Raw genomic sequence first — 15,084 nt, 5'->3', positions numbered from 1 at the left:
CTCTACATTCATTTTTGCAGATGTCAAAACCAGCGGATGCAGCATAGGCAATATATAGCAGTAGCTATATAATAGCTATATGCTGCTACATATAGCAATATCCTTAGAGGTGGTTTGTGGGAGTAATGTTACTGTGTCATCCCTAAGACCTGTGTCTGATTCTAAGTCCTGTGCATACTTTCTGTATAGTGACAAAAGGAAATATCCCTCCAGGAAATGAACTCAGTAGAAAGTTAAGAATATTTTTTTAAAAAATTGCTCTTTCAGTATGCTTCAATAAACAGGAGCTCTTGCAAAGAAAATGTAGTTGTAGACTGGGAAGCAAAGGTGGTGTGCATGACTGAGTTTGAAAATGACCCTGATACCTAAATATTTCCTGCATGGAATTCATGTTTCAACAACTGATTTAGGTGAGAGAGTCTTGATACCAAGTCAAATTATCTTAGAAGTGGTTGCAAATAAGTGCACATATGATACAAGAAACTGCAACAAATTCAACAAGCAGTGAAGACAGGAATGTGAGTGAGACAATTACTGCATCATGTGCCAGCTACAGAGATAAAAAGCCAAAGAAAATGTGCTAGGAGTTTCTACAAGTAATTTCAATTCACTTTGCTCTCGGTCTCATTCACTATCACAACGGATGCTATGCACCCTAATACTTGTGGGATTATTCCAATATGTATATTGTCGGCAACCTAACGTGTTGCAGATTATGCACAAAAAACATGGAGGACACATTTTGAGTCCAAGCCCACTTTTAGGATTCACTGCAGTGTGTAAACTCACAGAAATACATAAGGCAAGCACTGAGACTGGGGAGAAAATTTAAAGGAAGAAAAGCTTGAAGGGGCAAGCTTAAAGGTGACAGTAATGGCTTATAACTGGTCTCTGTATATGGGGTTGTAAAGTCTGCTGGAAGATCTGGAATACAGCTGGCACTGGAAAAACAAAAATTTGAAAGCAAAATTATCTTCCCTCTTTTTTTTTTTTGAGAGGAGGGGAAAAAAGGCTTAGTCCTTAGGGAGACGTTCACTTGCTCTGAATAGGGAATAATAGAACTCTGGTAGAAATTTTCCTTAGGCATCTGGGAATGTATATTGTTATGATATACAGTGATTCCAAACAGTACTATAAATACTTGAACAGCAGAAGTATTTGATATTTTTTCTTAGTCAATTCTTCTCAGGGCTTTTTATTCTGTATGTGTTATATAAAATAATCTATAGGAATGACAGAAAAGTATGAATTAATACCATCCTGTATTCAAATTCAGTGTATTTATATTTTTAATGATACATAGTTAAAAGCTGAAAATATAGTAAAAATGTTTCACAGTTTAAAGGAAAGAAAGGAAACAAAAACAAAAAACTATTTGGAATTCTTCCAGTTGTCCTGGGAATAATATGCTATATTTGATTCCCTTCATCTCATGTAGGTTATTGTGGCACATTTGTAACTCAGCAAATAAAAATATTAAGCACAAAAACCCATTTCAGTAAAACAGATCAGTGTAGAATGCTTCTGTTTGCCTCTCAGAGTTCAGTATCAAACTACTGCATTTCATTTCAATATCCGTGTAAAAAATTTTCTCAGTTCTGGAAAAAGCATGGTATGGGAGGGATGCCCTCACCTGCTTCAGCCCACAACCATCCTGCAGCAAATCAATCTTGGCCAGCATCCAGGACTGCTCCCCCCACTGCAGGATGGGGGTGGAAATGGGGACCAGTAGAAATGAGAAATCTTGAGGAGTTGTGAGCAAGACTGGAAGATCACTTGCAGGTGAACTAAACTTCAAAATGAGCTCAATTTACTGCCTCTGGCTGGCCAGAGCAGCAGCATGCCGCAGTGGTGAGCACCCAGCAGGGCTGGCAGCAGTGGTGTCTCTACTTCCAGATCACGTACAGGCGTCTGCCTCCACATCTTTAAACCTCCCGATACTGTGCTGGGAAACCTTTTCAGGATAATCGTGTTTATCCAACCTCTATTTAATTACAATTCCCCTTTATCAGAATCACAATTATCTTCTCTAGCATGAGTTGCTGTCTTGTATTACTCGCCACAATTAACTCTATTAACCTTTTATCCAAGCACATTTTTACCTTTTATGGGAACTGGGATGTTTTGCAATTTCAATCCTAATTCTTCTTTTTTCTTTTAAAACCATAACAATCTCAGCCATAACAGCATTTCATTACAGTTACACACGTACTAAATCATGGCTATATTCCCTGAGATGTGATTTGCTTCATTAGTGCTACAACCTCCGTAGAGGAGCTGGAAGTGAATTACTGTTTTGTACACTGTCTGGGGCCATGCATTATCCTGTGTTTTAACAAAATGGAGACAAATCCCAGTGTTGGATCTGCAAAATGCCACTGGTTGCTTTTTGGTGTGATACCTGATGAGCTACAGATGCCCTCCCCTCCTCTGTGTGGCTGCAAAGCCACCACATCCAGGGGTCTGACACTAGTGTAGTGATAACAGTGGTGGAGAGAAATAACTGAGACATCTCAAGATTTAAAACAGCCGCTTTTTATCAATTGTCTTGAGCATAAAATCCTCATAATAAACCACAACTATTTTTTCCTTGAAAACATCCATGAAAAATGTCCTGCTGTGCTATTTTTTTATTATTTTTTCACTTATTTTCCTTGAAATTCTCTTTTAACACGTTTTTGTTTTTTTTTGTGGGGAGTCCTGCCAGCCTCTGTATATATTTCTTTTTTCTTCCAAAATACTGTGCTTAACTTCTGTGTCTGCATGTCTCTTTACCTATACTTAACTTAGCAGAATAAAAGCTGGTCTCCCTCAACTTGTCATCATAAGACATTTTCTAGACCCTTTACTGGCTTCATTGCTCTTGTACATATTGCTCTATGCATAAAATCACTATAGATATATAATGTGGACCATATATTTTATAGAATATATATTATGTAGACAAAATAATGTCTACCTACGTATGTGTTTGTATTTGTGTTCTTGACTTCATCTTGAAAGCTTTTCAGGTAGCATCAAAATAGACCAGCTTCTAGGGCCACTCCAAAACAGACACCTCCCATTACTGACCAAGTCATGTTGCAGAGCTGGTCTCCAGGGATGTTCCTGAGAGCACTGTGATCCTCCTAAGCCACATGGAACAAACAAGTCTTGAGTTCTGGGTGGTGGGTTTGATTGACACCTTCACTTTTAACTGATACCCAGCACCCCATCCAAACCTTCGATGGCTGACAGGTACAAAAGCTCCAGACATCTCTCAGTGGCAAATACTTCAAGGTGAATTATGAAGAAATCAGATAAGCAAAAGGATGTCACTTGTGCCAAGATTAGAGCCAGTCAATTCTAATCTCTACTGTACTGAGTGAATCGTGATGGCAGTTCCTTCTTGATAAGCCATCCTGCATTATAATGGTAAAGGCCAGTAAAGTAGTCCTGGTTTGCTGGTGGTTGTCAGCCTTTGGGATGGAATTTGAAGTGGAAGTATGTGAACATGGCTTTTGTGCTTTTGTAAACACATGCATGTTTCCTGTGGGAAGTATTAATCCTAAAGCAACCATCAGTGTCACAGTCAGCCCCATTTACCCACAGGCTATAGCCATCATTCTGTACTACTCACACAAGGGATGCAACACAGGGACTTCCTTTTCATGGAGGACAAGCTCCGTGCTCCCTAAACAAAGTTTTCCTGCATAATGTCTCCAAAATAACTATCCTCCACAAATAAATATCCATGCATACACAAAATCAAGGGAAAACTAATACACTAAAAAATGAAACATCAAGAAAACAATATGTATTTCAGGGACTGAAGTCAATGTTTTTAGATTTAGCAAACTTCTGTGATCATTACCAGGTAGTGTTGCAACCAGTGAGCAATCTTGCTGTGTGAGAGCATTAAATTCTCTGCTATATGCCCATTTGGATGTGGTTACATTGCTGCCCCTTGCCACAGAGTTCAGGAGCAACCAGCAGATACATACATCCCTGCTGAGGTCATTACGGTGACTTTTATAAAGGATTCTGCTTCTGTGCCAGCTGGTGTCCTGCTCAAGGGAGTCTCCAGCTTTAAAATGGCAGACATCTGATTGCTTTCTAAAAATAAATTCTTCTCAGTCTTAGAGCCCCGGGGATGGTTCTTGTCTCTAATTTATCTCTTCTCAGGGAATAAAAGGCCTTGTGCTGGAGGACAAATGCAGGCTGGTCTTTTAGACCTCTGCATATCACACATGTCCTTCAGGCCATGCTCTCTGCAGCAATTCCATGCAGATCTCACTGGGATTTTAAAGATGAGAAATAACATTAGTGTTTTTGGAACTGCAGGTACATTACCACTGCTTCATACAGGGTTATGTGCAAATCACACTCACACTGAAATAATTTATTTAGTAGAAATAAGGACATGTTAGTAATGATACAGATGGTTTTTTCATCACACAAATGAGTAATGAGCACATAGCTGGCACTCAGAAAATACTGATTCTATGATAAATTCTGTCACCCTTCTCTTCTGTGGACCAGGAGTGAGTATTTATGTCTTTCTCTCTGCTGTAGTAATCACCTGTCCCAAATGTTGTGAGAATCAGGTAAGGAACTGAAGCTGCAGAAGCCTGGGCAGGTGAGCCGGAGCCCTCAGAAAAAGACAATGAGTTTGAAGAACCCAGAGGGATCCAATTTCAGAAATCCTTTCTAAACACATTTTAATTCAGTACTTGAAACCATTTTTTAAGAAGAAGATCTAATCACTTCTGTCTGTTAAAGGGATGAGTAAAGAAACTGTTTGATAATACGTCACAACGTTAAGGAAAAAGCACTATTAACCTTTCTCTTGGGCCATTCATCAAAAAGAAAAATTGTATAGAAGGTTTCTTAGGAGAAGCAAACTGATAAAATTAGCACTGATAATGAAGGGTCAAAATGTCCGGTAGCCCAAGACTAGTATTCCTGGACATCCCACGTGTCTGCATTGCAGTTAATCTCTGGTTATAGTGAACAAGTCTTTGGACTTGAAAAAGAACATGCCCAGAAGCAGAAGATCACTTTTAAACTCAAGTTAGAAAACAGCAAACCAAAGAATTTTATGCATAGAAGAACAAAACCTATCACTTGAGGACAGTATGAAATTCTTTATGCATATGAAGAATAAAATATATTTCTCTGAGCTAGATGGAACTTTCTTATGATGCAAACAGCAGCTGCAGTGCTGTGTGCTGTGAGTGGGAGCTCATACATCACTCTATAATATAAACAGCCTAAAAGCCACAAAGTTGAGAGCAGATCTTGATTCTCACATGACAAAAGTAAGAGGTGCTGCAGAAAGGATTGAACTTTCCTAACACTGAACTGGGAACTTCATTAGGAGATGATAAATAATAGTATCCTAAGTCTATTCACCTTCCTTGGTTTTTTTACTTCCTACAGCATTCCTTCTACAGTCTTTCTGAATTTTAAAAAACAACAACAACCGTCAGCAAGTCCTTTAGCTGCAGGGAATGCAGCTCCTGCAGCTTTTTCCATAATTTGTAGTTTAGCACCACCTTCCTAGACACCAAAGAATGGCAGCTTTGCACTGCTAGAACATTTGGCTTGAAAGCCTTAGGACAAAAAGGAAAGTGCAGAGAAAGGTGGCTATTTCCCTTTCTGTTTTAATAACTAGACTTTTTTAACAAGATAGCATTCTCTGTCCTCAGCAAGTTTTGCAGCTCATCAGTTTTGAGAACCCATCCCACAGACTAGTGCTCCCTGTAGCACTTCATTTATGGCTCTATAGTTGTGGCTTTGTGCTGTCACAATTTCCGGGCCCATTGCTTTTGTATCCAAGTCATGAAAACTGAAGTTTCTAATGCAAACTGTATTTTACACTGAATATAGTGTATCTTAATGTTTAAAAATGAGCTTGTGAATGCTTGATATGAACATGGTACTTTCATTCAACATTCATAGGCAACAAATTTCAACCTCTTTTCTGCACTTCATGATAAATAGCTGTAAAGGAGAGAGTTTTGATGTCTCATTGAAAACCAAACAGAATTGACAATGGTAGTCTGTAGCTTCATAGTCCAAAATATAAATATTTTCTTTCATAATCCAAGGAATTGATAAGAGAAATGGTAAAGGTGGCAGACACATGGGTAACTTACCTGCATTGGTGTCAAAGGCAAACCCATACCTCAAAGAAAATTCATACAAAGCATGCAGATTTTTTTTTTAATTAAATCTTCAGTTTTCCCTTTCTGTGTGTTCCCCAGCATGCCCTCACTTGCATGGGGTATGTCCAGGATCAGCTACCCAAGAATAAGCTTAATCACAAAGTTACCTTACAGTCACCCTCTGCAAAACCTCCTTCTAGGCTGAGCTTCTTATCTTGTGACCTAGAAGCTGCAAATACCCACCATGACATACCCTGTTTTGCAAAGTTCTCACATATCAATCCCTGAAAACAATCCAGAAGTCTGTGTGCTTGGTGCTTGGCTTGGTGCTTCCCATCAGCACTATGAGCAAGCCCCAGGAGGTGCTCCCTAAGACATGGTCACAAAATTCTGGGTGACACATCAGCATGCTCCCTGTGTTTCTCAGGACAGTCCGATGGCTAAGCCACTCACTGCTGTGTTGGATACTGAAGTTCCATCCCCTCTGAAGCCTTTGCTTCCCTCTCTACTTTATTCACCAGCTAGAAAACACTTTTATTGTTGGGGAGACCTCTTTGGCATTTTGTTCTTTAATTTCTTTGCCTATGCAATTACTCAAGTGTAGTTTGGCTGCAAATATAAAACAAGCCCTCATTTTTGTGTCTTTAAGGGAAAAAAAGAGCCCCATTATATTGCATATGAAACAACATTTTCCCTCCTAGTATCCACCTTCCTATCAAACAATTAATTTCCCAAAATCAGTATCTCGGTGGCAAATTATGGCAGTTTTAATTAAGGCAGTGAGTTGAGAAATGGATACTCATTTAACATCTGCTGACTGTGGACAACAACACAGAGCAGAAAGTAGATGATAAGAAAGGAGCTGCAGGTGTCAGCCTTTAGCCTCCCTGAACTCCACATGTGAATCAGGTAAGGTTTCTGGAGGCAACCTCAAGAAAATGCATGTGAATGAGTTTAAGTTGTATTAGTTTAATTTCTTTACACTTTTATCTGGATATTCTCATTCAGAATTTAAAAAAAATAAATCTAAAGTGGCCTTAATTTAATTTATTTAATTTCTAAGGAGAACTAAAGCAGATTGAATTAAGGAAACTGAAATTCTGGCTAGGAGTATCCATGTAATACTTTTTAATGCAGTTTAATTTTTGGCTTTTCAATTCACATCTTTAATTTGTTGAGGCTGCATTTCCAGTGCAGCCCTGAGAAGCCAAACACCAAATGCATTACTGAGAAGAATGTCATGATGCCAATGCTAAACAAATATATTTTAATTTTTGTCCTGGTTAATGGATTCTACAAACATTTCTGCAGACATTGCTACTCAATAGAGGGAACTGCACGGACACATGGAACTGTGTGCTCATATGGCACATATTTTTGATGCTTCTGTGAAAATTTGAATTTTACTATAATTATAGCTGGAGTTTGCATAGAAAATGTGTTATGTAAGAGTTTTCTTTCAACTGTATATGATATTTACCTTTGTAGGAACTACTTATTTTTATTCAGACTTGCCCAGTATAAACAGCTTAGCTCCTATTCAGCAGGGAAACTGTTTTTAGTTGTCTGTTTAGTTGTCCAGGCCTTCTCAGACACCATTCATTATCACTAAAACCCTCCTCAGATTCTCCAGTGTCAGATCCAGATCCAGCCACAGTGTAGGACAGATAGCTTATTTGGAAAAGCCATGGGAAGAACTCAAGCATCGTGGCATTTTCAAGTCATAATATTTATATCCCCAGTTCATGAAGTTGATTTTCGTAGGCTCTGGCTTCTCTTTGTAAAACATTAGCTCTGTGAGTCAGCAGATATCTCAGAGGTGTTAGCACTGGATAAAAATGCCCTTTACAGCTGTGGTCCATCAAAAGTCACAGTCCTGGCATGCACAGCCAGCCAAGTAGGCAGCCACCCTGGGCTGGTAGAACTTCTTCCTCCCCATCTTCCTTCACACACAGTATTGCTGGCAGTGCCAGAGGCCACTCAACAGCAGCAGCTGGGGACTCTGGGGTATTGTGAAAGAGGAGCCTGGAGAAGGATCTGTGGGCTACCCATGAGTAGGAGTTACGCACTTCAGTCACTCTGATTTAATGCTTTTCTTCAGTGTAGTCCATCTCTTCTCATGAATGACAGATGAGGAAGTCAAACTATTGTGAGCAATGAGATAGGTCTACCTCAAATATACTGGCCTGGTGAAGACATTTGTTTGCCAAGCAGTTTTCCATCTTTCAGGTAAGTGAACTTCCCAATTAGCTTCTGAGCATGGTATTCGCATGAAAATCATTCCATTAATGATGCTTTCTTTGTCTCCAGCTGCTGCACTTCAAATTTGATGGCATTGTGTGTTGTTAGAAATTTGAACAGAACAAAAAGCATACAGAGAGAACAGAAGGCACACAGAATTAGCAATTATTGTATGATGAATACAAAGTGATAGCATCATCTATAAAAGCTGAAAAAGTTGTGCTTACAGTTCTTTAACAACTTGGAATTAAATTTTATGCAACGAGCATCTGTTATCAGTTGATTTTTCCCTCACACTCCAAAAGCTTCAGTCAAGATAGTTTGCCCATTTCTGGGGCCAAGGCTGAGGAAAGACTGTGTTGCTGCTTTTTCTCTGCCTGATGTAAAATACCAAGACCTTCTACCAGCTCCAGCAACCTCATATTTGAAGTAGAGATTTGGATTTGCCTGCAGACAGTTTGTGCAACAGATATGCACTTACATTTCCATGAAAATCCAGGCAAACATTTCCAATAATTAAAAAGTGGTGATTTAACTTGTCTGCTTTGCACAGACCAAGGCCAAAGCCCCCTGCCTGTGGTTATTCCCCAACAACTGGGACAGGGCATCCACCAAATGCCTTGGGGTGCTGAAGCCCAAGAACCTCAAGGTGACCATGCCCCATGCTGCTGGGCAGTAGGAGATCCCCTGGAGCTTTGTAAATAGCCTTTCTCCAGCATCTCACCCTTTCCTGCAGCATTTATAGCAGACAACAGGGAATAGCTTTTCTGTGAATTGGAGGGCAATAAAAGTGCTGAACAGCTATAAAACAAGTGTCAGAAAATTACATCAGAGAAGAGCCAGTTGCAGTAAGATGCTGGAGACGTGCTCTTTGTCTCTCCTGAACTGTCACAACAAAATCTAAGTGTGGTTTTGGGTCATTCCTTCAAGCTGTAAAAAGCATTATAGTAATCTTCTGACTTATGGTAAGTGGTGGCAGAAAGAGGGGTTACACTGTGACTGCTTTGGACTATACATTTATTTCAGAGTGATTCGAGGGGTAGAATTAAAATGTTGTAGTATTTCTAGGGCATCTGAGTAAACCTGATTCTTGTCTTAGTGGCAGTTTTAGCTCCATGGCATTCTGTGTACACAGCTATTAGACACAACATGAAAATATTGAAAGATACAAAATAGTCCATTCCCCAAAGTGGAGCTAAGCAAAGAAATGAAGAACCCAATGAAATGCCATATCTTTTTGGATGCAGAGGGCCCCAGAGCACCCACAGTTATGGGAAAGACACCTTTAAGGAATTCAAGGAGACAGATAAGTCCAGTCAGAACTATGCACTGTGCTCTCCCCCAGGATGTGTCTACTCGTGGCGGGCAGCAGTGCAACCTCCCTGCTCCAAATACTTGCTCTCCATCTGCAAAATACACAGCCTGGGGCAGCTCGCTGCCACACAGTGTTGCAAAGCATTGCCAAGAATGGGTCTGTGGTGTTGAAAATTAAAAAAAAAACCCACCCCTGGAAAGCATCTGAATGTTATCAAGGGCAAGAGCCAGCAAAACACCGAGCTGGCTGCAGTGCTGCGCCGATGCACGGTGCCAATGCAGGCTTCCAGCTGGGCACTGTGCCTGCCCTCTGGGCCTGCTGCTGTGGCAGTGGGCAAGTGGAGTGAGGGACACACCATGTCCTCTTTGCAGTGGCTGTCTGCTGGCACCGAGCACAGGAGCAGCTGGAATGGCTGCCTGCAGAGTGGGCACATGGCACTCTGCCTGGCCCAGGGCTGGATGCAGGCAGAGCAGAACCCACGGAGGCAGAAGGGCACACAGGCTGAGTCTTTGACATCTTCCAGGGAGAGGAGGCATTGATGGGCTCCTCATCCTCATCCTCCTCCTCCTCTGTGCTCATGCAGGTCTGGCTCAGTGGTGCCCAGTACCATCTCCTGCTAAGAGAGACAGTGCAAAGTGCTGGAGCTTACCTGGTGCTGAAAAAAGAGGAGCAGAAAAAAGCCCAGAGAGCTGTGGGGGAAGCCCACATGGATCTCCTCAGCAATTCCCCAGCTTTCAAGCTACCTGGGCGAGATGCCTGGAGCAAGCCGTGGTGAGCTCTTGGGGGGAACCTGAGAGGAGAGCTGGAGCCTCCAAGCACCCAAAGCACCGTGCTCTTCACCAGACACCAGCTGGATTAGCACAGGGCACATGCCTTCAGGAGGCAGTCAGAAAATCTGGGCAATGTTTGGCACTGCTGAAATCCCTGGTTGTCTCATGGTATGTCTGGTCCCAGGACAGGCACCAAGGATTCTACACAGCCCTGCACAGCTGAATAGAGGAGCAAGAAGTGCTGGAAATGAGTTTGAATCTCAGGGTCAATGAGTGATATGGGATCAGTGTACTAAAGATGGAGACCTGGAAAATAGGCAGCCCCACACTACAGTGGGGGAGCCCTGGTGAGCTCCTGAGTGCCAGTGGAGGGAGCATCCCAACTCAGCTCTTCTAAGGGCTTCACTGGGGATAGAAGCTTCTTACCCTTGTCACTGAAGGGAAAGGCTCTGAGATGATAGTTGAGGTTGGAAGGGACCTCTGGAGGTCACCACATCCAAGGTCCCCACTCAAGTTAGGTCAAGATGTACAAATACAGGTATTAGCAAGAATTTTCTTGGAAGTAAAGAATTAGAGTTTTTATCTCACAAAATTTTTATGATGTTCTGCCAGGTTCTGTCTTTTTGGTCCTCCTGGTGCCAGTCTGCAATTGAACAAATGAACAAAAAAAAAAATTGCTTTACTGGAAACAGGTCCTGCCATATTCAGCATTTATCCTCCATGAGCAGCAGCAGTTGTATGCTGTATGTGTTAATGAATTCTTCATCCACCAATGCTGAAGGCTGTGAACATTCTCAGTGTAAATTTGGAGCAGACTAACACACACCCTGAGTAACTGGTTTTCCCACTTTTCTCTGTCTTCTGCTCAGACTTGCCCTCTTACTACTTCCATGCAGAACTGGTAAGAGCCAGCCTTTCCTGCCTGGGCAACCAATGGCAATATTCAAGGCCTGATGTGCATACTTATATATAAAAATATATGTTTATTAATTATTTCAGTGATACAACTATCTGGCTATCTACTACTACCTGAACTTCCATGGCTTGTGACAACTTATTTTCAGGCTTCTGTAAATAATGTTCTTAGTATCTATTAACATTATTAATATTTACATTATTATTTCTAAAGTTATTACCTCTGATTAGCACTACAGAACTTAGTGAAGGACTGTGAAATATAAAACTTCAAACTGTTTCTATTTTCTGTCTGCTCTAGAAGATCAGTAATTCAGTAACCTTTTTAATAAATGTAAATTGATCTCTCATTATCTGCTCTTCTGAGACTTTGAAAATGTTAGCAGAATTCTTTGGTCCAACCTCACCTATTCCAAAAATCCTTGTGTCCCTATATGTCTTTCTGTCTTCCTAGGGTCCCTGATGACTCTTTGAGACATGATGCACATAAGAACTCTTCTTGTCTTCAGTTGTTTCAATGAAAACTCCAAAAAGGAAGACTCTTCATAAGGAATAAATGTGATATTTCAAAGGACATTTCTAGATTTTACAATCCCAGAATTTAAGACTTTGAAAAAACATTACACTTTTAAGAAAATGCAGCTGTATCAACCACAGCTTTTATGAAATGGTTGTTTAATTGTATCACAACCAAACACTGCCTATTCACTAATCGTGGATTAAGGCTCTTGGAAAGCATTTCTAATCTTTTTCTTTTCCTTATTTATCTCTTTAGACTTTGAATTACATGTCAATATGCTCTGATTTTCATCACAGTCACAAAGCCTACAAACTCATAAACTGAGAATCTTGGATAAATCACTTGACTTTAGAAATGGAAGATTTGCATGCATCTGTTTTTAAAAAAAGTAGCCCTGCAAGTAAAAGCCTATGAACTAAAGGGAAATAAAACTATTATCTATTTCTATTCAAATTCAAGGAGTAGACAAGAAAATAAAGTAGGAAAACAGGATTAGATACTTTAAGTCTTTCTTTTTTTCTGTAAGAATTCTTAGTAGAAAAGATGAGGATTATTTGTAACTGAAAGTATAATCTAATTGTTTAATCTTCACTGTTGTGGTTCCACTGAGAGTTCCTAACCACATATGTTGGCCATGGAACATAGGTGTCTTGGAGGACACATAGGACAATGGGAGCTGTATGGCAATCCCTAAAAAAGTAAAGCAAGGTTTCTTACTTCATATAGAAGTGCAGAAGGCCTAAGCTCACTTCTTTGGAAATGGAAAAACCTCTTCCTTTTGGCTGTTTCTTTAGAATTTATGACATTCAGAAGAAGGCTTGAGTTTAATGACAGCAGAAGGGATCACATCAACCCTACACAGTGATGTCTGCTGCCTCATATCTGCTGATGCTCCATTTCAGGAGGGATTGATCACCACATAAAATCAGTCCTGTGAATTATGTCTTTTCTTCAAAATTTTTTGTGGTTATCTAATGCTTCCCACTACATTGCAGTGTTGCGATGACAGGCATTTTACCCTGAATGAAAAATAGATGAAGGGTAGCTGGAAATGCAGTTTCTTTTGTTTTTCTCCTGAGCGGTATCAATTTTTTTCCTCTATTCATAACCTGACTTGTTCAGCTGATCTTTACAAAGAACAGGTATAAGATTTTATGGTGCTTTTGTGTACCTCATGCATCACTTTTACATAGCTACAGTGACATACTATAAAATGGGAAGACAACTTCCAAACAATGCTCACAAGTTTACAAACTTTCCCTGATAGCCAGCAAATTTGGCTAGACGTTTAGGGATTTTCTTTCCAATGCCATATGTCAACAAACTATGACTCATACCATATTCACGTAGCCCCTAAGAGGATAATATTAACTCTGGTTGAAGCCAAATAAAGTCTTTGTGTGTGAGCAGGAAACAGATTCAACACAAATTTTTGTTAAATTAAAATAACAATGAAGAAGCTACAGGAGGCAGAGGAATGAGCTGTTGAGTTGGATATGCCTTGTGGTTTCTGAGAACTGTCAAAATTTCTTTCAGAGCCTATGGGTATTACCACAGAATCAGTAGGTCATGGCAAAAGCCCTACTGACTTAACTGAACTACTGCTGACTGAGTGGATGTTCCCAGATATTTAACTGCTGATTTGCATGGAATTCATCCTGACAGGTCAGCCTGCAGGTGCTGATCCTGAATAACACAGAAAAAATAGTGATAGCTACATTGGCTATGCAATTCATATTGTATACTGCAAGCATAATAATAAAGTTGTGTTACATTGCACAATGACCATAAAGAACATACATATGAAACCATAGTAATTATAGAGAGGTAACAACTTTTAGTCTTTCCCCATTGTTCCAGTAAAGCAGAAGTAGCGTGTTATTTCAAAACACACACCTTTTCTCTAGTGTAGCTGCAAAATATTTTAGTGCAGCATCACAAAATTCAAGAGAATTTAGTATACTAGTTTAAGAGAAAAAAAGTATACTAGTTTAAATGACCATATACCAAGTATACAAGCTATGCAATAGTTGTTAATGCAATTCTTAGCCAGTAAGGAGAAAATTTTAAGACTATTAAAGGAAATAATAGTAGCTTTTAGCTACTTGTAGAGTCCCCTGCTAATTTCCTGAAATACAGTCATCCATCTTTTCAATTAGTAAATACTTTACTGAAGCTGCAGTATTTTCACCAAGACAATTCTTTTTTTCACCCACAACTTTTACTGCTATTGGTTTCCACAGTGAGGCCACACAGGCAGCAGTCAGTTGCCCTTATCTGTGATGCTTTCCTTCTGCGAGGCAGGGGGAAAAGGGAGTGTGCAGGGAAGTGAAGTGTTTGCTTTCCTGCTGCTGTTCATACTGCCCCTGGCTCCAGTATCCTTGGAGACCACCAGTCTCCAAGGGTATACACCGGCATACTCCTACTTCTTTCACAAAGAAGAGCAAAGGAAGAATATGAAATTCAATCTGCCCTCACCCTCTGAGTATCTAGATAGGCATCATATAAATACACGGAGATTGAAGCTTATTAGGTGATACCATTATAAAAAAGAATATTGTAATGAAGTTCATTACTAAAGGGCTCACTTAGATTAACTTTTTCACCTCAGCTTCTGCCTGGCAGTTATAATAAATGAAAATTCTACCAATTACTGAACAGACATCTGATTAGTTTTATAGCATATATTTCAATATTTTATTTACAATTGTGGTGGATGTGTTATGTCTATTTTTCAAAGTAGTACCTGGGAATACCCTAACCCTTTATGATTAAACACTTATAAGAATTGCTTAGCTTTGCAACTAGAGCACAAGAGCAGAGTGTTTGGCAGATGTAAACTGGTGTTTCACTGGAACATGTTCATGCAGAAACTTGCAGCAAACAGGTAGTGAAACTAGTCAGCCCCACTTCTGTACTCTCAAATGGGGGTTAGAAAGAACACAAGAAACTTATGTGCTGAAAGCATATACCTCCAGGATTATTGTGGCAGCATGAAAAACTGAGGATGTATCTTTAATGCACAGCTTGGTACTGGGGAGGTATATGCAATAGCTGAGACATTTGTAGCAGCCTGTTAAAATCATGTTGATCCACACTGTGGCTCAGGCCAGATATCATGCTCCCTCAGCCCACAAATGCTTTGCACTGTGGAGACAAAAGCTCTGTTTAAAA

This window comes from Cinclus cinclus, chromosome 1 (assembly GCF_963662255.1).
Source record: "Cinclus cinclus chromosome 1, bCinCin1.1, whole genome shotgun sequence".
Taxonomy (NCBI): Eukaryota; Metazoa; Chordata; class Aves; order Passeriformes; family Cinclidae; genus Cinclus; species Cinclus cinclus.
This window is presented reverse-complemented; position numbering follows the sequence as displayed.